Genomic DNA, 14,783 nt, shown 5'->3' with positions numbered 1-14,783 from the left:
ATCTTCCTCTGGATTTTCTATTACAACTGTTGTGATTACTATCACCAGTGGACACTCATCAAATGTGTTAGGCACCATGCTCCCTCCTTACATATATCTCCGTACATTCTTTTCTATAATTTTTTTTTCACAGGCTTCATTCTGTGTTTTCTTCCTTGCTCTTCTAGGCCAGCAGGTTTACTTTGTTTTCTATCACAAATTATGTATTAACCAATGACTAAAATCTCTAATTCTGCTGCATATACCTTGTACTTAGTGGTTATTCCTCCAGAATTCTGGCTAAAGGTTTGTGTTTTTTTGTCACTGTTATAAATTTTCATATTTTTGTTGCATTTTCACAGGTATTTTAGTAATTAATTAGAAATAAACTGCACCAAGGACGGATAGTCAAATATAGACCTTACTGGCTGAGAAAATGTGGCTCCCTTGTAGATATTCAAACTGAAGCCTTGCTTTAGTTGGACAAACTGTGAGGTGGAATACATTTTTGAAAATTGAATTTATACTGTTTTTCCCAAAATTGAACTTATACTGTTTTTCCCAGACTTCTATTTCCCTTCTGCCATTGAAAAGGCAGGCAGCTTTTGTAATTTCCTTGCCTCACATATATTAGGAGGAAGGAAGTATGGGGAATTCAAAGGCTCTCCTGGTGAAAGCTTTCTATGAAAGCTTAAGTCCAGTGTTAGGATTTTGCCAGGAGGCCTGGAGTAGAGAAAGGGCCTTGGAAAAACAAAACTTGGACAGTAGAGATTCCTAGAATTGAAGCAAAATTTGGAGGGTAGAGATCCTAGAGGCCAGACAGAGGAGAATGTTCTCCCCTAACTACCTGTCCTGTACTTGGGAGGAATTACGACCTCTGAGGGGTCTCAGCTGCTGTAAAATTCCACCTAAGCATGATCAGAAATGGCAGATCCATCAGATTCAAAAGGATCATGAAGACTAGAGATTCGGGTGAACCCCAGAAATTACCTATGACCATTAATTGTACAGAACTATTTTCTACACGTATAGTTATTTATTATGTCTATTACATCCGTCTGGTGGAAGTACTATATAATAGTGTGCTACTGTGTATCTCTTCCCAACTCTGCATTCAGTGACACCTTGTTGGTAGTCTGTAATTAGTTTACCCCTAATAAAAAATACTACTACTACCACCACAGAAATCAGCAAACTCTACCAATCAAGGCTTGATTTATTATTTTGTTGACTGTTTAGTCTTAAGAAAGTGATGGAGAAATGGTAATACTGTAGGTTCAATTTAAAAGTGTGTTGTATCTGTGCCTGTTCCATTGTGAATAGCACAGAACATTGAGGAAATATTCTTCCAGTATTTAAAAATCTGTTATCTGATTCATGAAAGATGTCTTGAACATCATCATGGATGATTCAAGTTCTGACATACGTCTTTGTTGCTTCACATTTCTCTTACTTGTTAATGTATAGAGAGTATCAACTTATATTCATGTCAGATGTAAACTCATAGGCCAGTGATGTGAGCAACTTCTTTAGTATCTTTAGTAATTGATAGTAAGTTCTTTAGTATTGATAGTAATCAAAATAATCAAGCACTTATTCCTAGTAAAGTTTATAATGATACTATGCATATGGATGCATACTTTTTTGGTAGAGCTAGTTGCTAAACATTTCCCAGGACAACACTGGTGTGCACATATATGCTTGAGTAACACGCTACTTCTCTTCTTCTACCTTTCCATAATTGAAAACTTGTGCCATTTAGTTTTTTTCTTTGTTTTGAAGTTTCCTGTATCTCTGACCACTTATATGGCCATGTCCTCTTTTTTTAAATAAATTTATTTATTTATTTTCGGCTGTGTTGGGTCTTTGTTGCTGGTCACGGGCTTTCTCTAGTTGCGGCGAGTGGGGGCTATTCTTTGTTGCGGTGCACGGGCTTCTCATTGCTGTGGCTTCTCTTTGTTGTGGAGCACGGGCTCTAGGCCCATGGGCTTCAGTAGTTGTGCCATGCAGCCTCAGTAGTTGTGGCTCACAGGCTCTAGAGCACAGGCTCAGTAGTTGTGGTGCACGGGCTTAGTTGCTCCACGGCATGTTGGATCTTCCTGGACCAGGGATCGAACTCCACGTCCCCTGCATTGGCAGGTGGATTCTTAACCACTACGCCACCAGGGAAGTCCCTGACCATGTCCTCTTTTGGCCCAATGTCATGTCCAAAGCCTGCAGAATATCCCTTTCTCCACTCCTCAGGTTCTGAGATTTCTTACCCCTGCTTAGATGTATTTTTCTCTATAATTTGGTACATTTCCTCCTTGCTTCCCTTTTAGATCAATAACATGTCCTCTACCACCACCCTATACCCAAGTGTGGCCTGTTCAAGATATAAAACATTTACTTGCCTTTAAGTAACACTGCATGGTAATCCATTCTTGTAGTATCTGCACCAGATGCCTTTCCAGCTTGCTGGCAACCTCCTCAGCAGGAGAAGATTGAACTGTGTGCCTTGAAGAGGAGCTAGCTCTCACATCCTTCTTGCTGTTGACAGCCTCCTCACTCCCTCATACCTTGGGTGGTCTTAGTTTCCTTTGTAGTGGGAAGGGCCAAGATGAGCAGTTGACACAGCAGCCCGCTACAACTGCTATAATCCTGATCTGGTTTACAAACACCACCAGAAGAGTGAGATCCACCATCTCCCAGTCTGGAGACCCACTTTAGCAGCAATGGTGCTTGCATTTAGAGAAGGCAAAAAGAATGTGCACACAGTGATTCATTTACAGGGGTACACCAGGAGGAGAGATGACAGGCATGCACAACCCCCAAGAAGTTCTTAACAAGCAGGATTAGCTTGACCTATTTGTATTAAAGAAACACAAATTAGAACCTCTTCTTCCTTTGTTTCCTTTACTCTACCCAGCTTGCCTTTTTTTCCCTCCTTGGGGATGGGTGAGATTTAGATGAGCAGAAAGGATGGCGGAAGAAATACTGTAAGGATGTGTGTGATGAGTATGGAGGTCAATGGCCATTTTAGATTTGTAGTTCTGCATCATTCTACTACCATGACGTTACAATACCCGTTAACATGTCTAACTCATCACAAAATGAGTTAATACATAGGAAGCATTTTAAACAGTGCCTGGTACATAGTAAGCACTTAATAATTCTATTAGTTGAGATAGGATGGGATAGGCTGCTCTAGAAGATAAACTCCCACATTTCAAGGACTTAATCACAATAGAGTTATTCCCTTCTCACATGGCAGTCTGATGTGCACTGGTTGGGGTGGTTGTCTCTCCTGAAGTCAGCTGACTTGGACACCCAGGGTGCTTCCCACCTGAGCCTATACCATCTGAAACATGTGACCTTCAAGGTCACTTTGGTGAGCATGGAGGATTGTCTGGTATGACTTTTAAGGGCTAGAAATGACTTGAGAGTGTGACCACTAGTGGTCAATAGGGTCAAAGTTCACTTCTGCCCACATTCTATTGGCCAGAACCTTAGTCCTACAGCCAATATAACCACCAGTAAAGCTGAGAACTACAGAGAAGGTGGACAGTTATTCTGACTGCCTGTCTCTCCCGTTATAAGCATTAGCTATAACAATAACAATGCTATTATTCTCTAAGAATGAGATATTTTCTTCTATTTAAGTATTACTATCTATATTTCCATTGAACTTACAGTTTTAGATTACTTCTTATGGCCATCTGTTTCTAAAACACCATGAAACCTACTTTTATTTTATTTATTTATTTTAAAAAACATTTATTTATTTTTTATTTATTTTGGCTGCACTGGGTCTTAGTTGTGGCACGTGGGATCTTCACTGCAGCATGTGGGATCTTTTAGTTGTGGCACGTGGGATATTTTAGTTGCGGCATGCGGACTCTTAGTTGCAGTGTGTGTGTGGGATCTAGTTCCCCGATCAGGGATTGAATCCTGGCCCCCTGCATTGGGAGTGTGGAGACTTACCCACTGGACCACCAGGGAAGTCCCCCTACTGTTATTTTATTCTCCATAATGGGAGAGTAACCTAATTTTATTCTCCCTAACAGGAGAACCACCGTATTGGCAGAGATTGAATTTCCCAGACACCCAGCTAAATGAGGGCTCAGAGTTAAAATTCAGTTGATTTAAAGAAATGCAATATTTATCACACAGCTAAGTTTACAGTCTGAGATTCATACCTGCTCCGTTAAAATGTACACTCTATGTAGAGAGACTGAAATTCTACAAGCCTTCTACATGCTGGGTTGCATCTTCGAGATCTGTTTGATAAAGGGTTGGACTTGGAAATTAACCCCACTGCATCAGCCAAAAAGACATGAGAAAGACTGTGCTTTAGTGCTTACCCTCCAGTTATCTCAGGACACTAGGTTTACAGCTACCAGTGCTACCAATGAGCAGTATAAACCATATGATTTCCATGTTCTAGTCTACCAATGAGCAGTGAAGACCATATGACTTCCATGTACTATTCTACCAATGAGCAGTGTAGACTATATGATTTCCATGTTCTATTCTTATGAGTTCAGAGACATATGTTAATTTTCTCCAGGTCGCACAGTAATTTGGATATGTATGGTATATTAAGGGCTCAATTTGCAAACCATTTGCTTGGAAGAGTAATGGAAGAGAAAACTGAAAAGTAGGTTTAGAGGAGATCACAGAGTGTTTTGAAGATGTCAAATTATATTTGGATATTTTTATTTTGGCAAAAGGACTTACGTGTAATTTCTTTGTGGGAAAGCACAATGATCCAAATGGTGCTCTATGGAGGTTAACCTTCCAGTGGAGAGTAAGATTCGTTAAAGGTGGGAGACTGAAAACAGAGAGCCGGTTAGGAGGAAGTGTAATTATCCAAATGTGTTCTGACTTGGATTGTGATTATGGGGTCAAAGATGGCAATGAAGCTTTAAACCCAAATGCCTGAGTTTTCATTTTTTAAATGTTAAGGCTGAAAGACATTTATATATTTTTAAAATAAACTTCTTTGTTGTTTCTTTTTCCCTTCCTCTTTTGAAAATTCCATCCTATCATAATTTCTAGTACATTCATACTTCCTTCATTCCAGCAGTGTCTGTGCCAGTGATGGGAGCCCCACTGTTTCCACGGACCGGCTCTGCAGTATGCTTTTCAGAAAAGAACAAGCCATGTTCCCAGGCTCTTCCAGAGATTCTATGAGCTGCTCACTATTGCTCGATACATTCCTTTCCTGCTCAATTTCCCCAGAGTTAGTTTCTGTTACTTGCAAATAAGAACCATAACTAATTCAGTTTTCTCATTTGATGCCATAACCCAGATGTTGACTAGAACAATCCTGCCCTGAAAATTTAGGTAAGACTGATTCAAATTATATTCCATGGATTGTAGAAAGTCTAACATCTTCTCCAAGGTTTCTATAAATTCCGTGGGAGACTCGGGTTCTCACGGACACATCTGACTCAGAACTTTTGTGTCCCCTAAATCAGGATTTGTCCACCCTGGGACTATTGACATTTTAGGCAGGACAGTTCTTTATTGTGGGTGGCTGTCTAGTACATTGTAGGAATTTTTGGCAGCATCCTCAGAATCTGCCCACCCAATGTCAGTCTGAATGTCATGACTGCCTTGTCCCCAGCCATGACAATTCAAAGTGTCTCCGGACAATACTAAATGTTCCCTGGGGGGCAAAATCACTCCCTGTTGGGAACCACTATCCTAAAGTAATTCAGTGTAGGAACTGGTCCCTGTTGTCTCTGTTCTCACCAAGTCTGCCTGAGTGTGGCACTCAGACATTTTTCTCAATTTTCACCATTTTTAAAAAAAAAATGTAACAAAAGGTATCTAATACTGGTAGCACATTTGATGGAAGTTTTGCAGAAATGGAGAGATTTTCATCACAAATATGGAACCAAATCAAATTTCTTAGATGCTCATGTATTCAAAGTCTTTCAGTCATTTCTGCAACTTGGGTTCTAACTTCCGGCCACATTACTTGCCCCTCTTCTGTTTCTCTTCCCTTAACACTGTACTTCTCTATTGCTCTTCCCTGCCTCCAAATTCCTGGCCATTTTCAATTCAAAGTGGTTTAGTTATATCTTTTTATCTCTCTGTACCAACTCATCCCCTTGAGTTCTCACCTTCTAGTCCTAACTAACTGGCTTAGCAAGGTATTTTCCTAAACAAAAAAGTCCCCTCCCTCACAGAAATTCTGGAACATGTTATGAAGATAATTCCTACTATAGCTTCTCCTAGTGAGCTACAGTAGTATTAGTCCCTTTTATTGGGGGGAATCTGTTCTAATTATCCATTACAGCATAAAAACTACCCAAAATTTAGTGGCTCAAAATAACCACCATTTCATACTATCTCTCTCCAAATGGCATACTCTGTGGTTAGTTTGGGCTCCTTGCAGCAGAGTATCTATTCTCAGACTAGTTCACTTTTCTCGTTGTGGCTCAGGGCTCCTAAAGAAAGAGCTCCTCCTGACAGAAATGGAAGCTGCCAGTGTTTTAAAGCCTCACCCCTCAGTGCCACTTCTGCCATATCTGTCAAAGTAGTCACAGAGCCTGTCAGATTCAAGAAAATGTGTCATCATCTTTATTACCATTGTAAATCCTCTGGCCACAAATCTTGACATTACTCCTTCATGCAAATTACCCTATTTCCCTCCCAGGACCCGCAAATGTCTCATCTTATTACAGCATCAGACTCAGACTTGAGGTCTAGGTTTTAGATAGATGAGAGAACTAGGAAAAGAGCTAAAAGAGCTTGGTGCTCCGAAAGCCGAGGAAAGGAGAGGGTTTCAAGAAGAGAGTGGTCAATAGGGTCAAAGATCATGTAACACAGAGATTGAGGAGAGGAGATTCTTGAGTGAGGCCAGCAGAAGGCTTGGGTCCCTGCCTCTACCTCCTTCACTGTGGGTGGTGATGATGGGCTTCAGAGACCTTGCTCGCTGATTTATTTTTATATATCATTTTCTTTTTCTGATGATATGAAACATGATCCTTCTAGGCATTTAGGAAATATGGGGGAAAATGTATAGACAACCACTAAAACCTTCTGTTGAATTGAGTTTTCTATTCTTTATATAAATATGTATGCTTATGTGCACGCATATATGTTTGTCTATGTGTACATGTATTCATTCCTTTTTACTCCCATCCTTTCTTCAGTTGTTCAGTCACCAGCAAAACTTCTCTATGGGCACTCAGCGTAAGGTTACAATCGGAAAGCAAAGAGAAAGAAATGAGACAATTATCAGTACTTAAGTTTTCAAAATAGACTTGAAATTCCCAGAAAATACTTTACTTAGACAAAAAGGATTTCTGAGTCTTAAAGTCTGACTTTTGTGTACAAAAGCTAAATTTCATTTTATAAATAATAGACTTTGGAAGAATGAATGATGTAAGATCCAGTTTTCAAATCCACTTTATCATGGATTTGCTAAACATTGCACAGCTGAGGAAGGAGAGATTTGGGAAGTATGATTGAGTTCGGTGTGGTGTAGGTCCCGGAGACACTCCCATACCTTGTGAATTGATAGATATTTCAGAGCAGTGATGCTGGGGACCTCAAGCAGAGACCTGGATCCTGACTCCTGGGGAAATCTGAAGGGACAGTGACATTGACACAGAAGTCCTGGGTACTGACATGTCACAGAAGTCGCGGAGAAGTGGATGAAGCAGGAAAAGCCTAATCAGGGACCCCACGTTGCCTGTGGCCCAGGAGGCTTGGGAAAATACCCTAGAGTTTCATGTGCCCCAAAGTGTGGAGAAGGGCTGAGAGGAGGCTGGGGTACAAACCGTGGTGGAGCCACAGGTATCTCAACGGAGGCAAGCCTAGTAAATGCAGACGACCAAGTAAACAAATGATGACTCAGCGGATGCCCGTGAGGGACAGAGGACAGCGACAGGCTAGTCTTTCTGCACTCTGTGACACCAACACTCTGTGATACACACCGGGGAATGGAATCTAACGGAAGTAAGAGGGAAGGGGGAAACGCTTAACTGATTGTTTAAATACAAAGTACTTGGGAATATCCCAGGGTGACTTAGCTACCTCTCAGTTGACTAGATTCATTTCCTGTCATCAGGCAAAATGAGGGAATAAAAGAAAAATTAAGTTGAGATATAAAAAAAATAAAGTTACATTTTCTGCACGCTGTGAACTAAGAAATATTATGATCGTTTACATGTGTATGTGTATATATGGTCATCTACGTTATTCCCTAAAGCTTTGATCACCCTCTTATAGAGTTTTACTAAACATTGTATCATGAGCAGTTTAACCATGTCATTAAATATTCCTGGACATGTTTTTACTGACTGCATAACAAATCCATTGTTTGGGTATAGTTTTCCTTCCCCTTCCTTCTTTCGTCCATTTCTTCATTTCTTCTATCCTTCTTTCCTTCCTTCCGTCCATAATTCCCTGATTGTTAGATACTTACTTTGTTTCTAATTTTTTACTGTCTTATGAAACTCCCAGGGGCTCAGCTTTGGATTTGGCCCCGCCTCTGCGTGTAGGTCGCCGGAGGGCGTCTGTTCTACGCTCACAAATCACGGGGTTAAAGGAGCCGCTGATTCGTGGGCTCAGGCTCAGTCAGGGCGCGGCGGGGAGGGAGGGGCACGCACTGCGGGGCGAGCCTGCGGCTGCAGAGGCCAGCGTGACGTTGCACCAGCCTGAGGCGCGCCGTGTACAGGCTTCTTGGTGGCGGCAACAGCAGCCTTAGCGTCTCATGCCCGTTTCTGGGGTCGGCGCTTTTAGCCGCGGCTCGCGCCCGTCTGTGGAGCTCCTTTAAGCAGCGCTTTTAATCCCCTCCCCTCGCGCACCAAGAAACAAAGAGGGAAGAAAAAGTCTCTTGCCTCTTCGGCAGGTCCAGACTTTTCTCCGGACTCCCTCCCGCCTAGCCGTGGCGCACTAACCCCCTTCAGGCTGTGCTCACGCCGCCAACCCCAGTCCTCTCCCGGCGCTCCAACCGAAGCCCGAGCCTCAGCTTCCAGCTTCGCCCGCCCCGGTGGGTGAGCAGACAAACCTCTAGGCCTGGTGAGTGTTGGTCGGCCGTGATCCTCTGTGCGGGAATCTCTCCGCTTCACCTTCCGCACCCCTGTTGCTGTGCTCTCCTCCGCGGCTCCGAAGCTTCCCCCCTCCGCCACCCGCAGTCTCTGCCTGCGAAGGGGCTTCCTAGTGTGTAGAAACTTTCCTCCTTCACAGCTCCGTCACACTGGTGCAGGACCCGTCCATATCCTTTTGTCTGTGTTTATTCTTTTTTCTTTTGCCCTACCCAGGTACGTGGGGGGTTTCTTGCCTTTTGGGAGGTCTGAGGTCTTCTGCCAGCATTCAGTAGGTGTTCTGTAGGAGTTGTTCCATGTGTAGATGTATTTCTGGTGTATCTGTGGGGAGGAAGGTGATCTCCACGTCTTACTCTTCTGCCATCTTCCCGGAAGCCCCTGAAACATTTTTTTTTTTAACAGTTTAAATCTTTTCCTATAACTTTAATTACCTTTTGGGGAACAATTTCCAAAAATGAAATTACTGGGTAAAGGTATATAAATATTTTTAATCTTCCTATTCACATCGTCCAACAGCCCTCCTGCCTAGCCATACCATTTACATTCCCATTAGCTGATTCCTTCATGTGGATGTCCCTTTTTTCAGAGACCGCTCAGGAGGGTAAAGTTCTATGTATATGAACAAAGTGGGGCACGGTCCAACAGGTTAAGGGCTCTGAGTATAGTGTGACTCTTATCTAGGCTTTGAAACGTCAAACTTGGAGCGTGAAGGCTTTCCCTTGACACAAAATATAGATTAAATATTAATCCACTAGAGGGCAGAGCTATCCCACTAAACCAGGGTTTTTCGGGAAAATCCAAGCCAGTTTATACCGTCAATTTATATCTAAATCCTGACATTGTCATCAAGGTGGCTTCAATTATTTTAACGAGGTGATAAAGGCTGGGATGATATATATTTAAAATAAGCAGCTTCCAGTTACTCTAACAAACACATTGTATTCACACTTCTTTTTAAAGAATGAACTTTTAATTTTAGAATAGTTTTAGATTTGCGGGAAAATTGTGAAAATCCTATAGAGTTCCCATATGTCCCAAACCTAGCTTCCCCTATTGTTAACATCTGGCATTAGTATGGTACATTTATCGCAACTAATGAACACATTATTAGTAACTAAAGTCTGTAATTTATTCAAGTTTTCTTAGTTTTAACCAAATGTTCTTTATTTGTTCCAGGAATACCACATTACACATAGTTGTCATGTCTCCTTAGGCTCCTCTTGGCTGTGACAGTTTCTCAAACTTTCTTTGTTTTGATGACCTGGGTAGTTTTGAGGAGTACTGGTCAGGTATTTCGTACATTATCCGCCTATGGGGATCTGGCTAACTTTTTTCCTCATCATTAGACTGGTATTATGAGTTTGAGAGAAGAATATCACAGAGGTAAAGTGCCATTCTTATCTCATCATTAAGGGTACATCCTAGCACCATGATTTAGGACTGTTGATGTTGACCTTGATCACCTGGCCGGGCTAGTGTTGGTCAGGCTTCTCCAGTGCGAAGTTCTCTTTCGACCCCTTCCCATGCGGTGCTTTGTGGAAGGCAGTCCCTATGAGCAGCCCACCCTTAAGGAGTAGGGAGTTATGTAACCCTCCTGGAGGGGGCAGTATCTACATACATTATTTGGATTCTTCCGCTTAGGAGATTTGTCTCTTCTCCCCCAGTTATTTATTTACTCCATCCTTTGTTTATATCAGTGTGGACTCATGGATAGTTATTTTATACTTTGGGTTATAATCCAAATCCAATTTTAAAATTTTGTTGCTCAGACTGTTTTGGCCCTTGAGAACTCTTTCATTTTCTCCAGTGCCCTTTTGATATACCCCCATAATTGTTCTTTTTGTCGTTTTTGTGAACACTTCCTACCTTTCTGGCCCTAAAAGAGGCTCCAAGCTCATCTTTCATATTTGCTGCCCTAGTCCTGGAATCAGCCTTTTTTTTTTTTAATTTCCCAAGGAGCCCTGGTCCCCTTTGTTGGAGAATGGTATTAGAAACCAAGATCAGGATGCTAGCTCTATGTTCACTTAGCTATACATTTTGTATAATTTTATTCTTCCAACTGCCCTGTAAAGTTATTAGTCCTATTTTATGGATGAGCTTTCTTCACAGCCATGAAAAATCTCCCCCAGCTAGTAGTAGACCCTGGCCTCACGTCCAGATTTGATGTGACTACAGATTCGTGTTCCTTTCAATATGCCCAGAAATAATGGCTAAAGTGGAAGAGGAGTATACATTATTCCCTGCAATTGGATGAAAGATTTTGCCTTTACTTTTGTTTCCCCCCAGAGAAAGAATTTGTCTTGGAGTCAATTGTTTGCTGAAGCTCTCTGGCAGTCAAAGGAAAGTGGTGATCCTTCTGGCGCCCCTAATTTACTGAGGGAGCCACCATGGACCCAGAACCTCAGATGGGCTGTCCTGACCTGGCTCACAAGATTAGAGGGAGGGGAGCCTTCCTGGAGGACCCTGGGCAGGCTTTGAACAGGACGAGAGCCAATCCGATTTGGAGAGGCAGGGGCTGGTGGGGAGGAAAGAAACAAAGAACATCACTGAGATGAAAAATACTGGAAGAAGGAAATATTCTGGTGGGAAAGAGAAGGCCTAATGCATGGTAGCTAAATTTCCATTTCTCTGGGCAGTTTAGGAGCTTCGGTAGCTCCTTAATGAGGATAAATTTCATGCCACCAAGTGAGACGCACAGGTTTTTTATTTGGATATCTTCTGTGTAAATGGAATAAACTTGCATTACATTTCCAGTTCCTTATCTTTGGTAATATTAACTGCTAGCAGATGGGCCCCCTCAAAGAGGTTGACACTGTAAAGTTCTCATTGGTGGCAAGCAAGAGACTTGGACTCTAGTAGCAGTTAACTAGAACTTGAAGAAATTATGCTATAGCCAAAAATATTTTTAATAACATTTACTTTTTCTGATTATGACATTAAAGCGTGTTTACTGTGGAAAATTAGACGATACAGACAAGCAAATAAAGGAACGAATCCTCCAACTTAGAGATATTTACTCTTAGATTTTTGTTGTATTTCTCCTTTATTTTTTCTTGTCTACGCGTCCATGGATAATATCAGGCTCATGTTGGGTGTAAAAATTTACATCTTGTTTTTCACTTAATATTTGATTACCTGTTTCATCTTATTAAGTATTCCTGAAAAATCTGATATCTCATGGATATATAATATTACATCGTATTGGATATATTCAGTTTGAAATATACTGTGATAAATTTTTGTATATGTACATTTTGAATATAGGCAAGATAATTCTCTTAGAAAAAATTTCTGGAATTGGAATAAAGTGGTGATAATAAAAGTATGTGTTCCGGAGAGCTGATGTCAGGAAAATGAGATCAGATGAATTAAACCACTCACAACAGTGTTTGGTACATGGCAAGCATTCAATGAATGTTAGGTATGATTGTTGAAATTATATTCTACTTGATAAATATTAACAAATCATCTTCCAGAAGACTCCTTTTCATTCTTAACATAAGCAGGTCATTAAATATTTTAATAGTAATTGAAAATATTGTGAACCACAAGTCTAAGCTTTGTGATGACATCTGGGGTAAGAGATGGGGTTTTGGCATAAGGGACTTGAAAAAATTAGCAATAGGCCTTCCAAAGAGTGGGTTAAAGGCGTGAGAAATACCATGGAAAGAAATGATGAGGCAAATGTCACCATTGCATCTGATGGAAGTGTGGCCAGGGCTCACGCTGCGATAATGTGTGTGTGTGCGTGCATGTGTGTGTATATGCGTGTATGACATTGTGGGGCTAGAGGGAAAGAGATGCAAGGCTCTTGTGATGCCTAATGTCTTCCTGGGGCTGGGGTCCCCAGCAGATCGAGTGTGGGGCTGTGGACCCAGGAGCAGTCACAGATTATTGAGGGCAGAATACAGGCTGAGTGGGGTCACCAGTGCCTTGAGGAAGGAGGCAGGCCAGCTGCTGTCCAGATTGGGATGGAATATTCTGTTGTGGAGAAGGTATAAGCTGGAGACCATCTATTCTATCATAGGGGTTAAAAAGATCAAAGCAAAGAAAATCCTGGCAAGATCATCTGACTCTGAATTCCGCTCATTTAAAAAGCTGGGGTTGGGACTTCCCTGGTGGTCCAGGGGTTAAGACTCTGCGCTCCCAAAGCAGGAGGTGCAGGTTTGATCCCTGGCCAGGAAACTAGATCCCACGTGCCATATGGCCAAAAAAAAAAAAAAAAAAAAAAAAGCTGGGGTTGCCCACTTTATACAGTGAGACTGACAAAAGTCAGTTGGGCTTCCCCCTCTCTGCAGTGCTCTCTGATGGCCTTTCCAAAGTCCCTGAAAACCCACCACCCTGAATCTGCCCTCCTAAGCCTGGCAGAAGGCCTTCTGTGAAGTCACTCGGGGGCTCCTACGCAAATTTTTGCCACATTGATTCTGTGCTAAGCGCTTTATATGCATTATCTCACCTGACTTCTTATCAACTACAAGAGATTTATTAGAGGTTAAGGAATTTTTTTTTAACATCTTTATTGGAGTATAATTGCTTTGCATGGTGTGTTAGTTTCTGCTGTATAGCAAAGTGAATCAGCTATATGTATATATATATCCCCATATCCCCTCCTTCTTGCATCTCCGTCCACCCTCTCTATCCCACCCCTCTAAGGTGGACACAAAGCACCGAGCTGATCTCCCTGTGCTATGTGGCTGCTTCCCACTAGCTAGCTATTTTACATTTGGTAGTGTATATATGTCCGTGCCACTCTCTCACTTCGTCCCAGCTTACCCTTCCCCCTCCTCTTGTCCTCAAGTCCATTCACTACGTCTGTGTCTTTGTTCCTGTTCTGCCCCTAGGTTCTTCAGAACAATTTTTTTTTTAGATTCCATATATATGTGTTAGCATACAGTATTTGTTTTTCTCTTTCTGACTTACTTCACCCTATATGACAGACCCTAGGTCCATCCACCTCACTAAGAATAACTCAATTTCATTTCCTTTAATGGCTGAGTAATATTCCATTATATGTATGTGCCACATCTTCTTAAACCATTCATCTGTCGATGGACATTTAGGTTGCTTCCATGTCCTGGCTATTGTAAAGAGAGCTGCAGTGAACATTTTGGTACATGACTCTTTTTGAATTATGGTTTTCTCAGGGTATATGCCCAGTAGTGGGATTGCTGGGTCATATGGTAGTCTTTTGTGTTTCCATACAAATTGTGAAATTTTTTGTTCTAGTTCTGTGAAAAATGCCATTGATAGTTTGATAGGGATTGTATTGAATCTGTAGATTGCTTTGTGTAGTATAGTCATTTTCACAATGTTGATTCTTCCAATCCAAGAACATGGTATTTCTCTCCATCTGTTTGTATAACCTTTCATTTCTTTCATGAGTGTCTCTCAGTTTTCTGAGTACAGGTCTTTTGTCTCCTTAGGTAGGTTTATTCCTAGCTATTTTATTCTTTTTTGGGATTTCTGTGCATTAATTTTGTATCCTGCTACTTTACCAAATTCATTGATTAGCTCTAGTAGTTTTCTGGTAGCATCTTTAGGATTCTCTATGTATAGTATCATGTCATCTGCAAACAGTGACAGTTTTACTTCTTCTTTTCCGATTTAGATCCCTTTTATTTCTTTTTCTTCTCTGATTGCAGTGGCTAAGATTTCCAAAACTATGTGGAATAATAGTGGTGAGAGTGGACAACCTTGTCTTGTTCCTGGTCTTAAAGGAAATGACTTCAGTTTTTCCCCATTGAGAATGATGCTGGC

The sequence above is a fragment of the Neophocaena asiaeorientalis genome, unplaced genomic scaffold, assembly GCF_003031525.2.
Source record: "Neophocaena asiaeorientalis asiaeorientalis breed wild unplaced genomic scaffold, Neophocaena_asiaeorientalis_V1.1 scaffold293, whole genome shotgun sequence".
Lineage (NCBI taxonomy): Eukaryota > Metazoa > Chordata > Mammalia > Artiodactyla > Phocoenidae > Neophocaena > Neophocaena asiaeorientalis.
Note: the sequence above shows the minus strand (reverse complement) of the source record.